We start from the raw sequence: 20,660 nt of genomic DNA, 5'->3' as shown, positions 1-20,660 counted from the left end.
CGGGCTGGAGGGACGGCTACAGGTATTTGTTCATTGGATACTTATGGCGAGCTGAGTGCCAGGCCCTAGGCCAGGATCTGGGAACACAGAGATGAAGGAGAGACAAGCCTGACCCGAGGTGTCCTGGGCAGACGGCGAGCACAGAAACACACGTGATGACGCATGCGATCTGGGCCAGTACGGTGCTGGTGGGGGGACCCGCAGCCTGCTGGGGGTGGGGAGGAACCTCTTGGGTGAGGTGCAGCTCGAGGTTTGTAAAGAAAGAGCACGTGTGGAGAAGGGCACCCAGGACGGGGGCCAGCGCGGCAGGGGCACTGGGGTGAGAAGCAGCGTGCCTGCGTGCTCAGGAAGTACAAGGCACCAGTGTTCCCGAGCAGCAAGGGGACGCCGGGCCTGTCCTCACAGGGGATGCCGGAGAGTGAGGCTGTATTAGTCCACTGGGGCTGCGTAACAAAACACCATGGACCAACAGACCGGGTGCCTTAAACAGCAGAAATGTACCCTCACGGCTCTGGAGGCTGCAAGTCCGAGGTCAAGGTGTCAGCAGGGTCTTTCCCCTTGGCTTGCAAACAGCCGCCTTCTCGCTGTGCCTTCACAAGGTCTTTCCTCTGTGCACACGTGTCCCTGGTGTCTCTGTGTCCTAGTCTCCTCTTCTTATAAAGACACCAGTCAGATTGGCTCAGCGCCCATGCTAACAGCCCCATTTTAACTTAACCACCTCTTTAAAGGCCCTAGCTCTAAACACAGGCACGTTCTTCAGTACTGGGGGATGGGGCTTCAACACATGCATTTTGAGGGGAAACAGTCCAGCCCATAACAGGGGCCATCGTGTCATTTCGAAGAGCAGGGACTCTAGCCACACACAGACGTTCACCAAGACAGTGACATGCCCAGATTTGTGCTTCCGAAGGAGCGCTGCGCTTGCAGCTGAACATTGGCAGTGTCAGGGAGACCTGTCACAAGGTAGCAGAGCGGACCAAGCTTTTCTCTTCCCAACTTGATCCTTCCTCAGCTTTTCCCCCGGTGACAGCCTCGTGGTCACACTACTTTCACTCTCTTCGGGCCCAGGCGGCCCAGACGAGGGCAAACTCGTTCGGGTGCAGAGAGGCCGTTCCCGGGGCGTCCCCTTGCTGCCCCCTGCGTGAGGAAGTGCCCTGCTGGGTCCCTGCTCTGACCTGACTGCTGGGCACCTTCTGCCAACCCCGAAGGAAGCAACACCTTCCCAGCGGGGCTGCAGGGAGGGCCCGAGGCGGGCAGAGGTCAAAACATCTGCCAAGTCACTCAGCACGGGACCGGGGCCAAAGGATGGGCCAAGGCTCCCGGAGGCCAGGGGCTGAGTGGGAAACGACTTCATGGCCCATGGCTGCTGCTTAGACAGCATCCTGACCAGGCCAGGGGTTTGACTTTGGGCCCATGGATTTAGGGCTCTATGAATTCAGACAGGGAAGAGATTACATTATGTTATACGTATTAACATCTAACAGAATCTTAGCACTTCTTCAGGCAAACTATTAGAAACGCTGGAATTATATTAGAGGTATGGTTAACAGACCAACTGCTAGGTCTTGTTAGTGTGCGAATAAACAGGTTTATTGCTATAGCACAAATTTATTCTTTTGATAATTGAATATTTTGATACTTGATTTCAATATAATTTTTTAAAATCTTACGTATTTTTAGGGTTAGGGTTAGCGAACATTCTTCTGTGCAAAGGTCTGCAGGTTTCACCAGATTGCCGTGGCTCAAAAGAGGTTACAAACCCCTGCTTAACCAAGGCCACGGATGACGTGAACTAGAGTCCAAAGAGAGGAAACTAAATGCCCATTTTACCCTCTAATAATAGGACATCTGGGGACCAGGACTTCAGAAAACCGAAGCTGCTCCTGAGCAACTAGAAAGTTCAGGGCTTCAAAATGTAATACAGATCAAGACCAGAAAGATGTGTTCCTTTGATGGCAACTGTTCTGAGCTCTTCATTATCCTTTTGCACACAGATCACAAGTCTGAAAACGGAGAGACCGTTTGTAAAGTGCTGGTCGTCGCCAGGTCACCTCTGCCTTCAGCCTTGGATGTGTTTATTTAAAAGCTACCAGTGTGCGCCAAACCAGGGGGAGGTGACAGAGTGAGGGGTTTTGCTACAATCACACCAGTAAGTGTGTGTTCGGTCTTTGCTCCAAGCTGACTAGAAGCTTCTGTTGTTCTGTACGGAGACACCACGGGGTGTGGTGGCCTGGGGACTCTATCACCACCCCGAGAGGGGACAGAAGGCAAGAAGGTGCTGGCTCGTGCAGTTGCCCACCACCCTCTCGCTCCTCCGAAACGTCTTGTGTATGACACGTCCAAACACCAGCACACAGGGTGTGCAGACCAGGCACAGGAGGAACCGGCCGTGAAAACGCCAAAAGGCCCAGTGGTCCACGTGCTGGTGCCACATGCCGCCGGGCCAGGCACGCAGCTGGCGGGCATCTTGCTGCATGTCTCTCCCTAAGCAACCGGGTAAATGGAATCCTTCAACAGGACGCTCTCCTTCCCAGCCGCTCTCTCCTAATTCCAGGCTTTCTACTTTCGAGATGTTGTCTGTTTTCATCCCACTTGAACCTACAGCCGTCAGCCCCTTTAATAGGGGTGTCTATAAAGAGCTGCCCTAAAATATGCTTTTCCAGCGCACTTAATGTCTTTCCAATTAAATCCAGATGTGAAAAGCTGAAGGAACAGTTCTCAGGACTGAACAAGATGACATAAATCTTGCAGCTGACAGAGATCCCACTGAGCTCGGTTGGGGAAACTCACAGAGAACTTGTTTGGGGCCAGGAAAGCGGCTGGGTATAAAGACAGATGTGTACACTCGGATGCAAAAAAATATGTTAAGAGAGAGAAAACACTCTTCTAACCCAGTGCCTGCAAACCGGACTGGAGGCACGAAGCAGGTTGGGTTGAACTCCCCTCCCACACTCCGCTACATCAAAGGAGGTGATTGAAAAGGCTTTGCTAGAAAAGAGACCAACCCAGCGATGCTTCCTGGTCCCCTCAATTGCTCTTCTCAGGGAGAGGAAGGTAGGCACTCCTGACAGACCTTTGCTGGAAGAGAACAAGGGCTGTTTGTGCAGCTGAGAGTTTGGCTTTTATTTTTTTAATTATCAGGTTTTGTACACTTTCCAGAAAGTTCCTTTAAAAAAATAGTATATTCTTCCTCCTCTTCTCCAGATGCTAGGAAGTACAGGTTCAACCCAAACCGTGTCTATTTCAAAGGGACACAAAACCCAGAGCTGGAGTTCAAGGAGTTTGGTGGCATGCTGCCCAAGGACTAAAGCCTTGGGTTTTCTCTTACCCTCCCGGTAATTTTGTTTTTAAAGCTTGGAACACAAATTCCCCTGGAGGAAGGGCTGCTGCAGGATGCAGTGTGGAGAAGGGCAGGGCAGGCAGTGGAAACCAGCAGCCGGGTGCAGGGAATGAGCCCAGGGCAGAGCCGAGGCGGTCATGCTGACCGACAGGTGTCGGGGGGACAACCAGCTCCCCGCTGCATCCCAGAAGGTTCGCTTCCTAGAGTTTCAGGAGCTCAGGACAGCAGTGTGGGGTTTTCCCCCGCAGGAGTCCCCCCAGTTATCCCCTGCTTCTCCTCTCACCCCTCTCCTGCCCCATCGTGGCAGCAGCTCTGTGACAGAGGACAGAGGGGCTGACACTTGCTCACGAGGCCCCCCTGGCAGGGCTGTAAGGAGCCCTCGGTCCCCTCAGCGGAGACTTGTCGCTTTTTCCTGCCGTGCCTCCCACGGAAAGCCCTGATGAGGGTGCATTTCATTGACAGTTTTATGACCCTGACCATCCCCCCTGTAACCATATCTTTAAAATGGCTCCTTGTGTTCAGGTGGGTGAGAGCAGGGCTGTGCTCGTCTTTCTACTTCCTGCTGCTAAGACGTCTCCGCCTGAAACAGTGGGACTAAAGTATTAGAAAGCGAGTTCTGGATCACAGAGCTGAGCACATAACTTTGACCACTTTTATTTTCCATCTTGAGATAAAAGCCAAAACATGTTTTTTAAATTTATGTTTTACATCTTTTAGTTGGGTATTGTTTTTCTGAGCGAATTCGAAGTATTGTAAAGATGTCTTCAAAGATAGACAACTTCAGCTGGAAAGAAATGAATGCAAATTACAGTGTATCCCGGTGACATGCTAATTTATAGCACCGTAAAGGTACAGTTCAAAGCTCGAATGAGCCAGAAGGAAGTTGGTGGATTGATGGTTTGCAGTAAGAAAGGTTTAGAAACAATAAAATGTAACCAGGATTTTAGCTTGAAAATGAGCTAAAGGGTCCATTTGTTCCAAGTTACTGAGTTTTTAATTTAGATCTGCTGTTAAAACCTAATGCATTTTGTATCTGTGGTTAGTAAATGACTCTAACCCGGTGTCTTTAAGGAAAAATTGCAAAAGAGCAGGAATAATTCTCAAAGATAAGACTCACAGCTGCAGGTTTCTTAGCAAAAATGTAATCTGTATATCTCACCTTTAAAATGAGATTACAAAGCACAAAAGCTTAAAAAAAAAAAAAAGACACACCTGTGATTTTCTTTTTTTTAGAGGTTAGCAATTATTGTAAAAGGGAAAGCACATTTCCATACAGGCAAAATTCACCTGTAATAGCATATAAAATATTGTATATTCATGAACCATTGCTGGCAATTATTTACCCCAAACATTTGAACCTGAACAAGAATGCAAAAGCTATCATTCGACATATAAATACGTATATAAACATGTATTCCCATTTCTTTGCTCACTATTCATGTCATTTACACTCTACATCTACACTTAAGGTGGAAATGTATTCAGAAAACATATTCTTTAGATTCCAAGCGCTGCCTGGGAAAAATTGAGAGGCACTTCGCTACCCAAATCAAGCTGATGAAAATCGGCATAGAGGCTTGTCACAGCCTGAGTGCTTTGAGGCTGGAGTAGATCAACCAGTTTGAAACTGGATAGCTCTTTTTAGAAATCAGAAGGAGAAACTTTTTTTTTTTCTTTTAAGAGGCAAGGAATTCTTAGGATAGGTAGATTTTATTTTTCATTTTATACTAAAGAGAAATATAACCTCTGGTTTGGTAACACAAATAACATCTCTTTCTAAAAGACACAAAGCTATTGATTAGGCATGTCCTTTTTTTTTTTTTTTTTTAGGAAGGCAGATGTCCTAGGTGTGGGTCAGAGCCGCCAGGCCACTCTAGCCATTGGGGTGCCTGTCCCCTGAAGAGATGACTTGCCCCAGTGACCACTCTGTCCCAGAGGACAGAGCTGCGTGCCTTCACTGGGGTGCACGTCTGCATGGCCAGAAAACAAATGGGCACTTTCACTGAACATTGTCTTCCTTTTACTCAAGACCATCTGATTCTAAGTATGTTTCTTAGAAGAAAAAAACCCAAACAACCAGAATGTTAGACTATTTAAAAATGAGTTATCCTTAATAAATAAATTATCTATAAAATAGAGGTTATTAAATGTGCGAGCCGTAAAACAGGAATTCCGTTTGCCAGTCCAAATTAGCAGCTACAAATTCTGCACTTTAGGTTGCATGTTCGTTTTTAAAATGCCACACATTCATAAAGTTGCTTTTTACTACACATGCCAAAACATTAAACAGTAACTGTGATATAACACCCACTGGACAAATTTACAATTTGCAGGACCCTAAAGAATAATATTTCGTCTTGGATTAGCTGGTTGCCTATTTCATTTGCAGATTTGAGCTAATTAAAAAAATATTAAGTGGCTCTACTTTCAACCCACATACTTACTTATGCTTTTTTTTTTTTTTTTAACCCATTTCGCCCCCTGCCTCCCTGCCCCCGACTGCCATCACCTCCCCAACCGCCGCCCCTGCTTCTGGCAACCACCAATCTCGTCTCTGTATCTATGAGTTTGGTTTTTTCTTTTTATTTCACACGTACTGAGATCATACAGTATATATCTTTCTCTGATTTATTTCACTTAGCAAATGCCCTCAAGTTCCATCGATGTTGTCACCAATGGCAGGCTCTCCTTTTTTATGGCTGAATAATATTCATATATATATACACCACATTTTCTCTATCCATTTGTCTGTTAATGGACACTTAGGCTGTTTCTATGTCTTGGCTATTGTAAATCATGCTGCAACGAACATGGAAGGGCATATATCTTTTCTGTTTTTGATTTCTTTAGATAAATACCCAGGAGTGAAATTGCTGGATCCTATGATAGTTCTATTTTTAATTTTTTGAGAAACCTCCATACTGTTTTCCACAGTGGTTGCACCAGTTTACATTCCCACCCATAGTATACAAGGATTCCCTTTTCTTCTCATAATCCTTATGCTATCTACATATGCTTCTTGATAATGGCACCATAAAAATGGATTTAAAAGACTTCTTCATGTGATTTTTGTTTACACCTGTATTGAGAGATATTATTCTAAACCCTAACTCAGTGGTAGCAACAGAGAAGGAAAGTGAAGATTAGATGCACAGGAATGGGCCCTTGGGGCCCTTTTCCCAAGAGTACCATTTACCTATCCACTCTCTTCTTCAACATAACAAAAGTAATAACAGTCCATGATGAAGTCTTACATTTGAATGGCATTTGCCATTTAACCATTTTTAAAGAGAGAAGGCTAAGAGTAAGAGACCAGGAAAAGACGAATGGGGACATCCTTTCAAAGGCAATTCAGTATCATCTCAGCTTACTGGGCTGTAGATGCTCTAGAGCAGCGGTCCCCAACCTTTTTGGCACCAGGGACCGGTTTTGTGGAAGACCATTTTTCCACGGACCAGGGCTGGGGGGGTGGGTCGCGGGTCGGTTCAAGCTGTACCGCGAGCAATAGGGAGGATGGTTCAGGTGGTAGTGGGAGCGATGGGGAGCAATGGGGAACAGCAGATGAGACTTCGCTCGCCCGCCACTCACCTCCTGCTGTGCGGCCCGGTTTCTAACAGGCCACGGACCAGTACGGGTCGGCAGCCCGGGGGTCGGGACCCCTGTTCTAGATGGATGGCCTGTAGATGTATACTCATGCCCACAGAAGATTGCTTCGATGACTTTACAATAAGGCCAGCAGTGAGACTGGCCTCTCATGACGCGTGATGAGAGCTGGAGACGTACAGGTCTGTCCTTGTTGGGGCTGGTGGGTGGGTGGGTGGCTGGCTGTGAAGGAAGCAGACTACTTTGGTGGGGAGGACTGGGTCCTCCGCGGGCTAGAAGACGAGTGGTTTTGGCAGTTCTTCCAAGTCAGCTCAGGCCTCAAGGTAGGATTCAGCCTTGAGCGGAGACGGAAGTACTCAGCCAGGTCGTCCTATTCAGAGCTTGAAGCATGATACTGGAATTCTCCCATGTGCAAACCCACCAAACACATGCCTTGCTGCAGGCAGAAGGGCCACCTGAGTCCCATCTCTTTGTACAGAGGTGCAGGTCAGGAAGCCCACTGCCTGCTCCGCTCAGGCTGGGGCAGGGACTCACTGCCATCTAATGGTGGGGATGTTTCCTCCAGGAATTGTTCACAAAGGAGAGGCCACAATGGTTTGGAGAACTTGAGGGCTTTGGTCTCTGGTCAAACTACTTCTCTCTCAGGCTGTGAGGCTGAGGTGGAGGGTCCAGGAACCAGGACCACCAGTCAGGGGTCAGACGCCAACATGCCCCGGCGGCTCACTCCAGCCACGGCAAACTCCGAGGTCTCTGACCAGATCTCCCTTGACCTGGGAAGGGTGTGGGAAATGTTCCCAAGGGGCTCTGGGGCAGCCACAAGTCGGGGCAGGAATGGAAGAGTCCCCTCATCTCCAGCCCCCAGAGAGAGGCCCAGCGGGTGCTCCGTGGCTTTGATTGGGCTAGTCTCTCTGCCTAGAGGGCCCTTCCTGCCTGCCTTCCCATGAAAAATCACTACTCATTATTTAAGATTCAGCTAAACTGTCATTTCCTCCCTAAAACACTCCCCAAATTCCCCAAGAATGAGTTGTTCCACTTTTTGTACTCCAGAATGCTTTGCCCATATACCCATTATAGATTTTTATCGCACTGATGATACGCAAGACTACACATCTTTGTACCCACCAGGTCACGAGCTACTGAAGGTCAAGAGGTGTGTTGTATTTATCTCTGTAGCCCCAACACAAAACCCAGAATATAGTGCATGTTCAATAAATATGGATGGATGGGTGGATGGATGGATGGATGAGAAGCTGAGGCCTTGTGTCTGAGGGTGTCAGCCAGATCAAAGTTCACTGGCTATTTTTAGAGTCTAAAAAGATGGGTTCAATGTCAAGGTCCAAGTGAAAAAGGAATCCACTTACTGGCACAAATTAATTGCCAAGATGTACTCTCTCTGGTGGGCAGGATCAGGCTTAGCAGTAAGACAAACACTCCTACAATATTCAGATCTGGGAGCAGATGTATTTCAGTCTTGTTGCCACCGAGCATTGTTGAATTAAAAGTTAAACAGGGCATAATTACTGCATGAGATTAAGCACAAAAGGACAATCTAAAATATACAGTGAGGTCTACTTAGATTCCAGTTGGTGGTGTAGAGGAATTTAAACAGGACCTGTTTAAAATAGGTGAGCCTAAACTAATCCAGGGTCAGAAAGGGAACCTCTCAGCTTGCATTACATGGAGAAAGAATAACTGAAATCTGCCCAGAGTTATCAATCATTCATTCAGTCAGGTATCTTCTGAATACTTCCTAAGTGCACAGCATTGTCTGTGCTTCAAGGAGGGTGTAAAGAAATAGGCAATGTGCACATGAAAGGAAGAATTTGTCAAGTGCGAGTGAGAGGGAGCAGGTGCTCCTCAAGGCAGGAGGGGGAGGGGGCCAAACAGCCGAGATACGAGGCAGGAATGAGCAGGGGGCCCAGAGCTGGAGGTCTTGGCAAGGTTCCAGTCCATTCCATCTTACCAGATAATTATTCTCTTCCTACTACTCATATGTGGGTCACCTGGGCTGATCCAATTCTATACTTTTAGAGGCACGGACATTTTCTCTAGGACAACACCTATATTTTTCAAATATGTAAAATTTATACACAAACACATTTGGGCATCCATTCAAAAATGGAAAGAGTACGGGGACTGCTGAATTCAAATCTGAGGAGTATTAGAGAAAGTTTTTATTTTGTAGTGAATCACACACAGTGTATTGAATAACTGTTAACAGGGAAGAAAAAGATCTGACTCCATGTTGGATCTGTTTCTTTTACTTTAACCTTTGCTTTTCGTTGCTTTTATCACTATAATCACTAAATGCTGTCCATAGCTGTAAGCATACATAATGGCCTGCCTCAGGGAACCCTGCCCTTCTGCCTGAATGTTAAACTAAAGTGCCTTTGTTCAGCTGACTTGGAGACACTGTGACCCTCCCCACCTGTGAATGGCTGCAGAAAAGAAGAAATTAACATATTTGGTCCCCGAGGCTGGCCAAGCCAGGAGATTTTTGCAAGACTTATGGCCTTTTTACTTGCTCATCTCCTCCCCCTCTCTGTTCTATAAAAGAAACTAGCATTCAGACCCGATAAGATGCTATTCTGGGACGCTAGTCTTCTCGGATGCCCAGCTTTCCGAATAAAGTCACTATTCCTTGCCTCAACACCTCATCTCCTGATTATAGGCCTGTTGTGTGGACCAAGCAGACCGAGCTTGGATTTGGTAACATAACCACATTTACCAACTGAAACCAAGGTCCTTTTCTTTCCCCAGATCGCTAATGCTCTGATTTGATAAATGCATCGATACTTGAATTTGCTAATGACATTCTTTTCGCCCTGACATCTTTCTTTAATTTGCATTGGGCACTCTTTGAAATGCTATGATTTTTCCTCGAGGGCACTTTATATCCATGAATTAAGATGTTTTTCATAATTCTCTCTGGTCTTTTCTTGCTAATCCAAGGCACTGAAAGGTACAAAAATGACTGTTTCCCAGTGGAAACAGGCAAGGACATTACAGACCTAATCACGCTTAGAAATAAATACACAGAAAGAACCAAAAGAGCACTTCCCTTCTGATGTTAGCATCTAAATGCCAGTCAATAACACAATAGCCTGTAGGTTGGTGTCCAAGTACAGGCCCTTGGGGGCTGCAGGACCGAAGAGCCTGCACCAGGTGACCCCACAGCCTCGGCTCTTACACGTGCGGTTGGGTCTTCATCTCAAATGAACCATTCATACTTAGGCACCCTCTCATATTTCCATTTGTAATGTTGTCATAAAGAAATCTCATTTTATACTTTCCAGACTAATGATTCGGTACAAAAAAGATACGCTGCCAAAATAAGAGAATGGGGGAGGAAAAGAATTCTCGCAGACATTTGTGAATCAGCAAAGCAAAAGGCCGAGAGAAACTATACAGTGACTTTCATCTTCTCCCACGTCCCAGTGACTCCGAGGCTTTGTGCACAATCTATTTAATCTGGGCTTTAAATACCACTCTTAGTTTTCTCTTTGGTGTCATATTTGTACTCGTCTGACTGTCCTTTCTACTGAGATCGTCTTATTTTAGCTGTTTTAATTTATATGATTTCCACCAGGATAGGCATGCTATGCAAAATACTGAATGACAGGGTAACTTGGTTATCAAGTTCACATGGGCACTGACCAAGCAGAGCTGACTGCTGCCCTGGGCTGGGGCAGGGTGTTAGACACCCTGTTTTCACTGGGTGTTACTCCTTTGGTAGCTGGGTCTTGGGGAGATGAAGTGGGGGGGCATCTCAGAGAGGGGCCTGGGCAGCCATGGGTTGGTGGCAGGCACTGAGAACTTGAGGCCACAGCTATTACCAATGGGTACAGAAGTATTTCGATATTTTAACAACCAGTATGGGCATACTAACATCCATCTGACGAATATTATCTCCATCAAGATCTATTTTAAGGGCTTCCCTGGTGGCGCAGTGGTTGGGAATCTGCCTGCCAATGCAGGGGACACGGGTTCGAGCCCTGGTCCGGGAGGATCCCACATGCCGCGGAGCAACTAGGCCCGTGAGCCACAACTACTGAGCCTGCGCTCTAGAGCCCGCAAGCCACAACTACTGAGCCCGTGTGCCACAACTACTGGAGCCTGTGCGCCTAGAGCCTGTGCTCTGCAACAAGAGAAGCCACTGCAATGAGAAGCCCACGCACCACAACGAAGAGTTGCCCCTGCTCGCCGCAACTGGAGAAGGCCCGCGCGCAGTGACGAAGAGCCAATGCAGCCAAAAATTTTTTAAAAAATCTATTTTAAAATTTCATTCCTTAATCTGATTTTTAAATTTCCTTACCAGGAACCTCATGGGAGGAACTACTATTTAATTAAAATTCTCAGCTTTACTTCCATAAAATAAAATTGGCCCTAGAATTGACTTGGAATTTTGGTTTTCACAATTACAGGTTTTCTGATTAGACAATTCAGCTTCATGATAATGTATTTGAATTTCATGGTTTCTATTCTAACCCCAATTCAATATTCTAAGATATTCAGGAATATTACTTTTACTCCTGCTTTCATTTTAATGCACAAATACCTTTTTACTTTATCAGTTCTTTGGACTTAATCCTGTCTAGGAAGTTCATAGAAACAACAAAGAGAGAGAAAAAAGAGCCTGCTGTTTCATTAACAGTTGCCAGACATCCCTCCCAATACTTGTCCAGCAAAGCTCAAGAAGTTGAAAAACTGAGAACAACAACAACAAAAAATACCAACAAAAAAGTCGACATAGAATGTTCTTTTTTTAAAAAAAAACTTTACTCACTTGAATACCATCTCTGACTGTAATAAAAATGTTGGCTCTTTCAGAACCCCTTTAACAAAGATATAAGAAAGTTTCTCTTGTTACATGACCCGATTTTTATCATGTGTATTCTCAAAAGGGAAACCAGCATTTTATCCTGATGCGTTCAGAACCAAAGTGGTGTAAACCAAGCTCTGAATACAGAAAGAATAGGAGGAAGCTGAGGCTGGTCAATGGGCGGATGGCACTGGAGAAGGGCAGTAACACTTGACGTTAATTATACATCTACCCACCCGGTCCTAGGCAGGGTATTTGCCAAGAAGTTCTTACATTCCTGTGGCCAGGGAACAGGGCCACACTAAAGTTCCATGGAAAACAACAGTGCCTTATAAAACATTTTAATCACTCCAGCTCCCCGCGATGACTAAATAATCTAACAAAAATTTTCATTGAATGGAAGCCTACTTTTGTGAAAGTAATCAAATTTGGACTTAAAAGTTTTTTGTTTTTTTCTTTAAAGAGGTTTCCTTTCTTCATTTTTCTCTCATGACCAACAACTGCTGATTTAATGTTAACTTGCCAAGGTTTTTATACTTCAAAGATAGATGGGTAGATATAATTTACAAAACAAAACAAAAGCCAAAACACAAAACCAAATAAAGGGCGCTCTTACTTTGAGTGTATAGTCACAGAAGAGAAGCAGAGATGCTTCTCACCTAGCATGAAACAAATTAATTTCCAACAAACACAGAGAATAGGAACCATTTCAGATAGGCTTTATCATTATATTGGTACAAAAGAGGCATAATTTTCCAGGCTATCGAAATAGCTTTAGAGAATACCTTTTCCGTACAGAAATCAGAAATTCCTAAATCTGTTCTGAGAGCCCACTGCATGTCCAGGCTTTATTATAGGGGACAATTTTTTTTTTTTTTACCTTTTTATTTTATACTGGAGTACAGTCAATTAACAATGTTGTGATAGTTTCAGGTGTACAGCAAAGTGATTCAGTTATCTATATACATGTATCTATTCTTTTTCAAATTCTTTTCCTATACAGGTTATTACAGAATATTGAGCAGAGTTCCCTGTGCTATACACTACGTCCTGTGGGTTATCTATTTTAAATATAGCAGTGTGTACATGTCAATCCCAAACTACAAGGACAACTTTAAATAGCTGCGAGGCACTCTGGTTTCTTGAGCTGCATTTTTACCCTTCTCCCTGCCAGGAAGCGGAGGGTCCTACATGAAGTCTGTTCTCATTAAGATGATTCCCCGCCACAGAGTCCACGAACAGGGGCCCTAGCGTGTGCAGGGCTCCCACTGAAATCAAAACCCATCCCCGACTCATGCAGCTCTGTCCCCAGATACGGCTGCATCCCACACACGCTGCTGTCCTCACACCCACGCTGTCGTCACAGCACCCGCCGGACTGTTACTAAGGGCCCTGGTATGCTGCCGAATACATGCACTAAAGAGGAATTTCAAAACATATTTCAGGAATCCTTGTCGTTGGTTCCATGTCTTCATGTGCTCAATGTGGCCACTGTCTCTTGAGGAGGGGCTCCTCTCGGGCATGGCTCCCAGTGACTCTGGAGGCCTCCTGGTCCCCAGCTCCGGTCGTGAATATACAATGGAGATCAGAGGAAGGCTGCAGGAGGAATCTAGGGCAGAGCTGAATTGGCTCGTTCTCCTCCTATTAGACCATTCATACAGGTCAGCACAGCTCACTTCACCCTCGTCCTCTCCTCGGCAATGGCTGCCAACCGGAGCTCCAACTCAATCCCAGTTTTGTATCCTTATCTTCTTAAGAGTCTCAGGGTCTTAGCCTGGGGTACCCGACGAGTTATGTGTCTGGCAAGCATTCCCCCCAGCCAACCCCCTTGGGTGTTGTGGAGTAGCTGTTGTCTGTATGTTGAACCAAGCAAGAACTCGAAGAAAAGGGCATTGTTGTTGTTTTGATTAAGGTGGTTTGGGGAAGGCCATCTGTTCCAACTGAGAAAAGGGGCATGATTTGATAGACAGCACAAAGGACTAAGTCAATACGTGGGTCTCTTAATTCTTGTTAAACATGTAGGCTAAATTCCTATAGGGGATGAGAGAAGTTTTGAACAAGTTTAAACACATTTGATGATGTTTAGCTTCGGAACTCCTTTCCAACCTTTCCTAGAAATTGACATGAGTAAACCAACAGAGGGAAAGGATGGCCAAATGGTAATTACAAAGGGCTTTTGAGGAAAACGCTTAAGTGAGAGGGATGATTTCTGTCCTCTGCTAAGGCTCTGAGGACTCTTAGACCCACGGTCTTCTAGACTGGAGGTGTCTCGCGGTATTCCCTAGTTGCTTTGGAGGGCTTGGCTTTGGTGACACAGAAGCATCCGTTGCTTCCAGGATGAGAGTCACAATGATTTAGTGCCAGACTCTGCACATAGCTTTGTTTTCAGATTCTTCACACTGATGTCATAAGGAGCTCTAAGATTGTCCTTGCAGACTTAGGACATGTAGGTCACATTCCACAGATTTCCAATATGCTTCTGAGAGCAATTCATTCCAAATGGTTTAGCTGTTGACACTAGAATCAGCTTTGGATTGGGAGTCTGAACTGAAGCTCTGAGCTTTAGTTTTTGGGGTGCACCTGCTCCCCTCCCCATCTTCCCCCAACTCTTTTCCTTCTTTCATTTGAGTTCAACAGACACTCACTGAATAACTGTGTGCCAGGTTCTTTGGTATGTAGTAGGTGATTATATGGGCTGGGAGTCAGACCGGCCTGGCCTGGAATCTGGCTGGGAGACTTTGGGGAAATTGCTTCACCTCTCTGAGTCTCAGTTTCTTCAATGAGTGTCCTCAGGTGAGTTCGTGCACACAAAGTGTTTCCCACAGTGCCTGGCTCAAGGGAGATGTGCAATATATAGGAACTCTCAGTCTCACACAGATGTACGTGGTGGAGTACAAACATCTCATGGGCTAGTGGAGAAGGAAAACACACAACAGGCCATTGCAATACTGCTGGTAAGTGCTGGTTTTGAAGGAGTAATAACGTATCCCAGCGTTAGTTAGTAATTAGGTGGAAGGTAAGGCTCAGGGGAGGAATACAAGAATTGAGACCTGAGCTATATCTTATTGGATAAGTAGGGGAAGACAGGCTCTCTCTTTGGTTTGGAAGAAAATCAGAAACCACGTGGAAGCCTAACTAATTTGGTATATATGGGGTGCCATTGGAGGTGACACACGATTTCTTCTGCATATTTGCAAATGCGTCTATATGCTAAGGACAGGATGCCGCTTACATCGTGTCATCCTGGTGGCAGCCCAAGAAGCCAACAGATAGCGTAAGGATGGCAGCCCGTGGGAAGAGGATGGAGACTCGGTAGGAGCGGGAAAATGAGGTGGGGAGAAGCAGAAGTCAGGCAGGGACCTGGCCGCAGGCTTTCACCCATCTGTGGAATGTAGGGGAACTCTTAAACTTGGAGCCTGCAGGGATGGAACTGGCCCAGTCCCCTGGGACTTCAGGCTTGGGTCTCTGCCCGGCTGCGGTGCCACACCTAGAGCTCCAGCTCTATTGTTCCCAGCAGCTCTGCTCCCAGCCTTCTCCTTGGCCAATCCAACCTCCCTGCTTCTTTGTCTAGTTGGATTACCTATCCCAAGCCTGTCACATCACCTTCTCTGTCAATCCTTTAACCACTACCCCCCATTTATAATATTTTGTCCACATGTACTGATAAATAACAAAACACTTTAAACCTAAAAAATATGTAAGAGATTTTCCTTATTCCTGCTGTATCCATGATCTTCAAGTGTCACCTACATTGTGATTTGCCAAAATGTGTTTTTAGTCAATTTAATGTCTTTATGATACCTACTACGTAAAAAAATATGCATCTCATTTGAGTGCTTTTGGAATGCACACAATCGATCAGGCAATAAAGACTCTGGGATTCCAGAGTGTGTAGCCAATGATGGGGAAGGAACTTCTCTGAAAATTGTTTGCACGTTAGATAATTAACTTGAAGGCAGTCATGTTAGGAGGTAATGAGAAGGTTTCTTTTTCTTCCTTCTGGTCTGCCTGTCTGCCTGCTTTCTGCTTACCTACCAGCATTCACTGAGCCGCAATGGAAAAGGGGGGTCTAACAGACTGGCTTTGACTCCTGGCTGTGTGACCATGAACAAGTTAATTAGTCATTAGGACACTTGCTAGAGAGTGATAAGACTAATACTGTCTTGTTTTATCTTACTTTATACCTTATCAAAGCAATATGCTGGCCTTTGAAAGTGAAAATGGCCCATAGGTCTTTCTGTATGGCAAAGTACATGGGCTGGACTTGTACTGGTTCATTTGTACTCTTTCCTGACCTGCTTTGAACCAGTGAGATACAAAATAAAAATGGCTTTTATAACAATGTTGTCCAGAAAAATTGTAATCCTCATATTTATTTCTAGTGTACCAGTTCTGAAGGGTAAATATGCTTTATGCATGAATTTCTGAGTACTTGATTGTAAAGGATATTGCTTCATAAGAAAGACTGTAGAAAAATAAATCACCGTAATTATTATGTAAGCTGATGACATATAACAAATGTTCACAGTTCAGGTTCCTAAATCTTTCTAAGTGGTCAAGGCCTTAATCTGATACTCTTCCCACGACTTTGCTAAAAGTTTATTTATTGATGTATAATCCACGATTCAGACCTTCCTTTTGTGGAAAGCATATTCAAGCAGAGGAGTGGAAGTATCTACTCCATTTGTGAAGGAGACTTTCAAGAAGGTAATTTCCTTTGGTCCTGATTTATCCCATATCTGGGGTGAACAAAAGTTTGATTTCTGCAAAATGATTTCTGGTCGGCAAGCAGCTGCAAGGAACATCCGCAAGCTGCAGGATGCAGAGCAAGAGAAGGAAAGGACCTTATGGCTCATGGAACTGACTTGGAGGATTTTTCATTGGAACCTCGCCAGTGAGCAGGTTCACTCATCTCGGATGTGCGCAGAACAGGGGGTGGGGGCCGGTGGCTGTGAAGTCAAGACTTGAAGATGGTGCATTGGGATTCGTTCTATTGAAGGCCAGATTCATTATGAAACATTTTTACTCCACCAATTTTTTTTCCTTTTAATAGAGAGTCGGGATTTTTGAAACAATGCTTCCCAAGTTGCCTGAAAATTTGTAGCAATTTCTAGCTTTTGAATGCAACTTTTCTGGGATATGGCCTGAAACAGCGGGCCCTAGTTTTGTTTGTTTGTTTCAACACAAGAAACAGGCCGGCAGATAGACCAGGCAGAGCCCTGTTTCCAGAGGCTACTCAGTCTTCTAAGCTCACGCTGAGTATAAAGTTGGTTCTCAGAGTCCTCATGTTCTCTCCGAATCCTCTCTGAATGAAGGTCCTTGCGGCTGCTCACTATTCTTTTGGAGGGTGACACCTACTTTCTATTCTCCTTCACTCTGAATATCATTTTTCAAGCTTTCTGGGAAGCGCTGTTACACTTCTATGAAGAGACTCCAACTGCCAATCTTGAAATATTCTTTGAAACCAGTAACACCAGGTGCTGTGTTCAAGAAGGAAAGGAAGCAGCTCCGTAGAATGTACAATACAACATTTGTTCACAGGGAGCATTGGATTTAAACACACACACACACACACACACACACACACACACACAACTGCAGCCTAAATAGCTCAATGTTTCTCTTGAAACACTCTAAGGGTTTCAGGAAATGCAAGGAAACTTTTAAAAACAGAGCATTAAAAAAAATGGAAACAGAAGAATCAAAGGAAACATTAAAAAAAGGAATCCAAGTTGAACAGGGCTTGTAATAACATGCTTAAAAGAACGGAAGTTGGGAAGATAGATGAAGTTATATCATCAACCTGCAAATCAGAATAATCTCTTTCAGCATGAGAAAAGATCTACTCTTCGTAAGCAATTTTAGAGGGGGTGGATTTGTTTTTGTGATATCATTTTAGGAAGATACAGCTCAAATGAGCTCATTGCCTGTTGGAGGATACTGCTATTTTCTCAGCATAATTTATGTATGCAACCAAAGTAAATGGAAGAATAAACATCAACACGATGTTTTCTACACTTGCCAAGAAACTATTATTTCTTCTTGAATTCTTATACAGCCTTGCTCTTCAAAGAGCAGAGACCTGCAAAGGAGGAAATTCAGGTGGCAGAGAGCTGACTCCCAGTCCCTCTACTGGGGGGACCTGTGTGGGCCAGTGTGTGTGTCAGCCCACACGCACCGAGAGCTTGGGTCTGGCCCAATTTCCTGGTCAGTCAGGCAGCGTGGCCAAACAGTACTGGGGTATCTGATTCAATGCTCAACGGTTTAAAGACATGATAAACATTTCAAATCTTTTTGGAGGCATATTTTATGTTTTCCAGCACTTGTGATAATATTTTATTAAGTATTTGATGGCAGTTTTTTAAATCACAGTTCCTTTATGATATCCTAGAATACAGCCTATCCTCCTTACTTAGTTTCTGCATTTAGTAGGAATGTATTTGACTGGAAAATGTGTTAGACCCATCTTCTTTGTTAGTGGAGATATTAGGGTGACTCATTTTTTATTTCTTTTTAAAAAAATATTTATTTATTTATTTACTTGGCTGCATCAGGTCTTAGTTGCAGCATGTGGGCTCTTCGTTGCAGCACGCGGGCTTCTCTCTAGCTGTGGCACACAGGCTCCAGAGCACGTGGGCTCAGTAGTTGCGGCGAGTGGGCTTAGTTGCCCCACGGCATGTGGGATCTTAGTTCCCCGACCAGGGATCGAACCTGCATCCCCTGCATTGGAAGGCGGATTCTTAACCACTGGACCACCAGGCAAGTCCCTACTTTTTATTTCTTAATTATTTCTTCACACTAATTATCTCTTTTAAACCAAGATTAGCTAGCTGTATATATTTTTTAAGGGAGGTGATTAACTTCTCTCCCCACTAATGGTTTAAAACTCTCCTTCACCTAAACTTTCCCAGGAATGGCCACTTTGGATTTGTTGCGACTGACATTGAACATGAATAGTTCCGTATGTCCATTATAGCCTCCTTAGTTGTCATCCTTTAAACACATGTGTGTGCACACATGTATATGTGTGTACATGTATTGCTTAGTTATACCACAATGGCACTTAGTATCCCTTGTTCTCCATTGCCTTTTCTTTGTGTCTTCATTGTTCTGGTTTTCTGACCCCTGAGTTTAAAGGCAGTATATGCCATGGTAGGGTTATGCCCAAATGTTTTCATCTTTATCTTTTGACCAGTTCATCAAATGCTAGGGAAGCGCTTTTGCATTTTAGAATAGCATACCTGTAGATCTCACAAACCCGAATGGCAGTCCCTAAATTGCATTGCTTTAATGTGAAACACCATGGGGTAATCCCATAGCTGTTTTTCACGAATTTACTCAATCATCTTTACTATTTGTATGTTCTTTTCATTTTTAATGTGGCAAAAAAATGTGAGTTCTTCTTTCTTTTAGGCTGTATTTCTGGGGGTTAAAACAAAATAATTTTGCCAGCTATTATTTCCCCAGTCTTTGTAATAAAATTCCTGTAGAGGAGAGGTGAAAGGGCTTGAGCAACACCTTCCAGCCTCTGGCTTGTTAGAGAGGATGAAGGGTTTCTAAGCAGGATGAAAGAAATAATCCAGGAAGGAAGCCAGGAAGAAAAGGGGGTGGAGGGAAACCTAAGCCAGTGTCAAGAGGTTGGTAAATAGAAGACTGTGACACAGAAGAGCAAAATGAGAGAAGCTACTCGGATAAATCTCACCGTCCATCCTCGAAGGCCGATTTCAAAGCCTTCTTCTCTGGGGAGCCATCTCTGCCCTCCTCACCCTCACACTCTCTCACCACTGGTGTCCCAGGACATTTTATCTGCATCTCCCTTACAGTCCCTGCCAATGTCTACTTTGGATTATAGGTATTTGTGTGATTTCCTGTAAGCCCTCCATTCATTCAACACAATAAACAATTACTGAGCTCCACCTCCCTTGATACCAGGTGCTTTGCTAGATGCCAGGGGTACAAAGATAATTGGGACATCATCCCTGCCCTCAAGAGGCTAACGGTGGCCCAGTCCTTGCCTACAATACCAGGCCTGTGCCCTGCTGAGACCCATCATCTTGTTTCTGTGTCATTTCTCTGTCAGCGCAGTCTCTCTTGCCTGAAATGTTCTTTTCTCCTTTTCCTTTGTTTGTCTGTCAAGGCGCAGGCATAAACTCCTCAGGAAGGTTTTTCTGAACTGCCAGACTGGGTTCCCATATCATAGGCACACTTTCCTTTAGCACTTCCCATAAATCAAGACTTTCTGTTTACAAGACTATCTCCTCCAGTGGATTCAGTGTGGGAACACTTGCCTTCTAATCTTTGATTTTCCAAGATCAAGGACTATGCCTGGTCATAATGTCCCTCTAAGGTAAGGTGGGAAAGATATCATTTATCCCATTTTACGGGTAGGAGAACAAAGGACAGTGCTGTGGACTGACTCCCCTGCCCAGATTCATATGTTGAAGCCTAATCCCCAATGTGATGGTATTTGGAGATAAGGCCTTTGGGAGATAATTAGGTCATGAGGTTAGAGCCCTCATGAATGGGATTAGCACCCTTACAAGAAGAAATACAAGAGAGAAGATCTCTCTCTCTTTGCCAGGTGAGGGCACAGCAAGAAGACGGCCATCTGCAAACCAGGAAGAGGGCCCCTACCAGAAACAGACCATGATGGCACCCTGATCTTGGACTTCTCAGCCCCTAGAACTATGAGAAATATATTTCTGTTACTTAATCCATCTAGTCTATGGTACTTTGTGAAAGTAGCCCAAACGAAGACAAACGGAGAGGATAAGTGACCCAGCCCCAGATTCAAATGATGGTAGGTTTGGGCAAGAAGCCACATCTTCTGCTCTATCCACCAGACTACCAGATTTCCTATTAGAAAAAGGTGCACCTGTTTCTTCTGTGTCATCT

General features: G+C 44.8%; 1 protein-coding gene across 15 annotated transcripts in view; it reads right to left on the bottom strand.

Moving 5' to 3' along the window:
- STAU2 (staufen double-stranded RNA binding protein 2) overlaps positions 1-20,660 on the bottom strand; it is a 303,654-nt gene that overhangs the window by 24,967 nt on the left and 258,027 nt on the right. The gene's annotated exons all lie outside the window — the stretch shown is intronic.

The sequence above is a fragment of the Balaenoptera musculus genome, chromosome 17 (genome assembly GCF_009873245.2).
Source record: "Balaenoptera musculus isolate JJ_BM4_2016_0621 chromosome 17, mBalMus1.pri.v3, whole genome shotgun sequence".
NCBI classification, from domain to species: domain Eukaryota; kingdom Metazoa; phylum Chordata; class Mammalia; order Artiodactyla; family Balaenopteridae; genus Balaenoptera; species Balaenoptera musculus.
The sequence above is the reverse complement of the archived record's forward strand: the minus strand, read 5'-3'. Positions and strand labels throughout refer to the sequence as shown.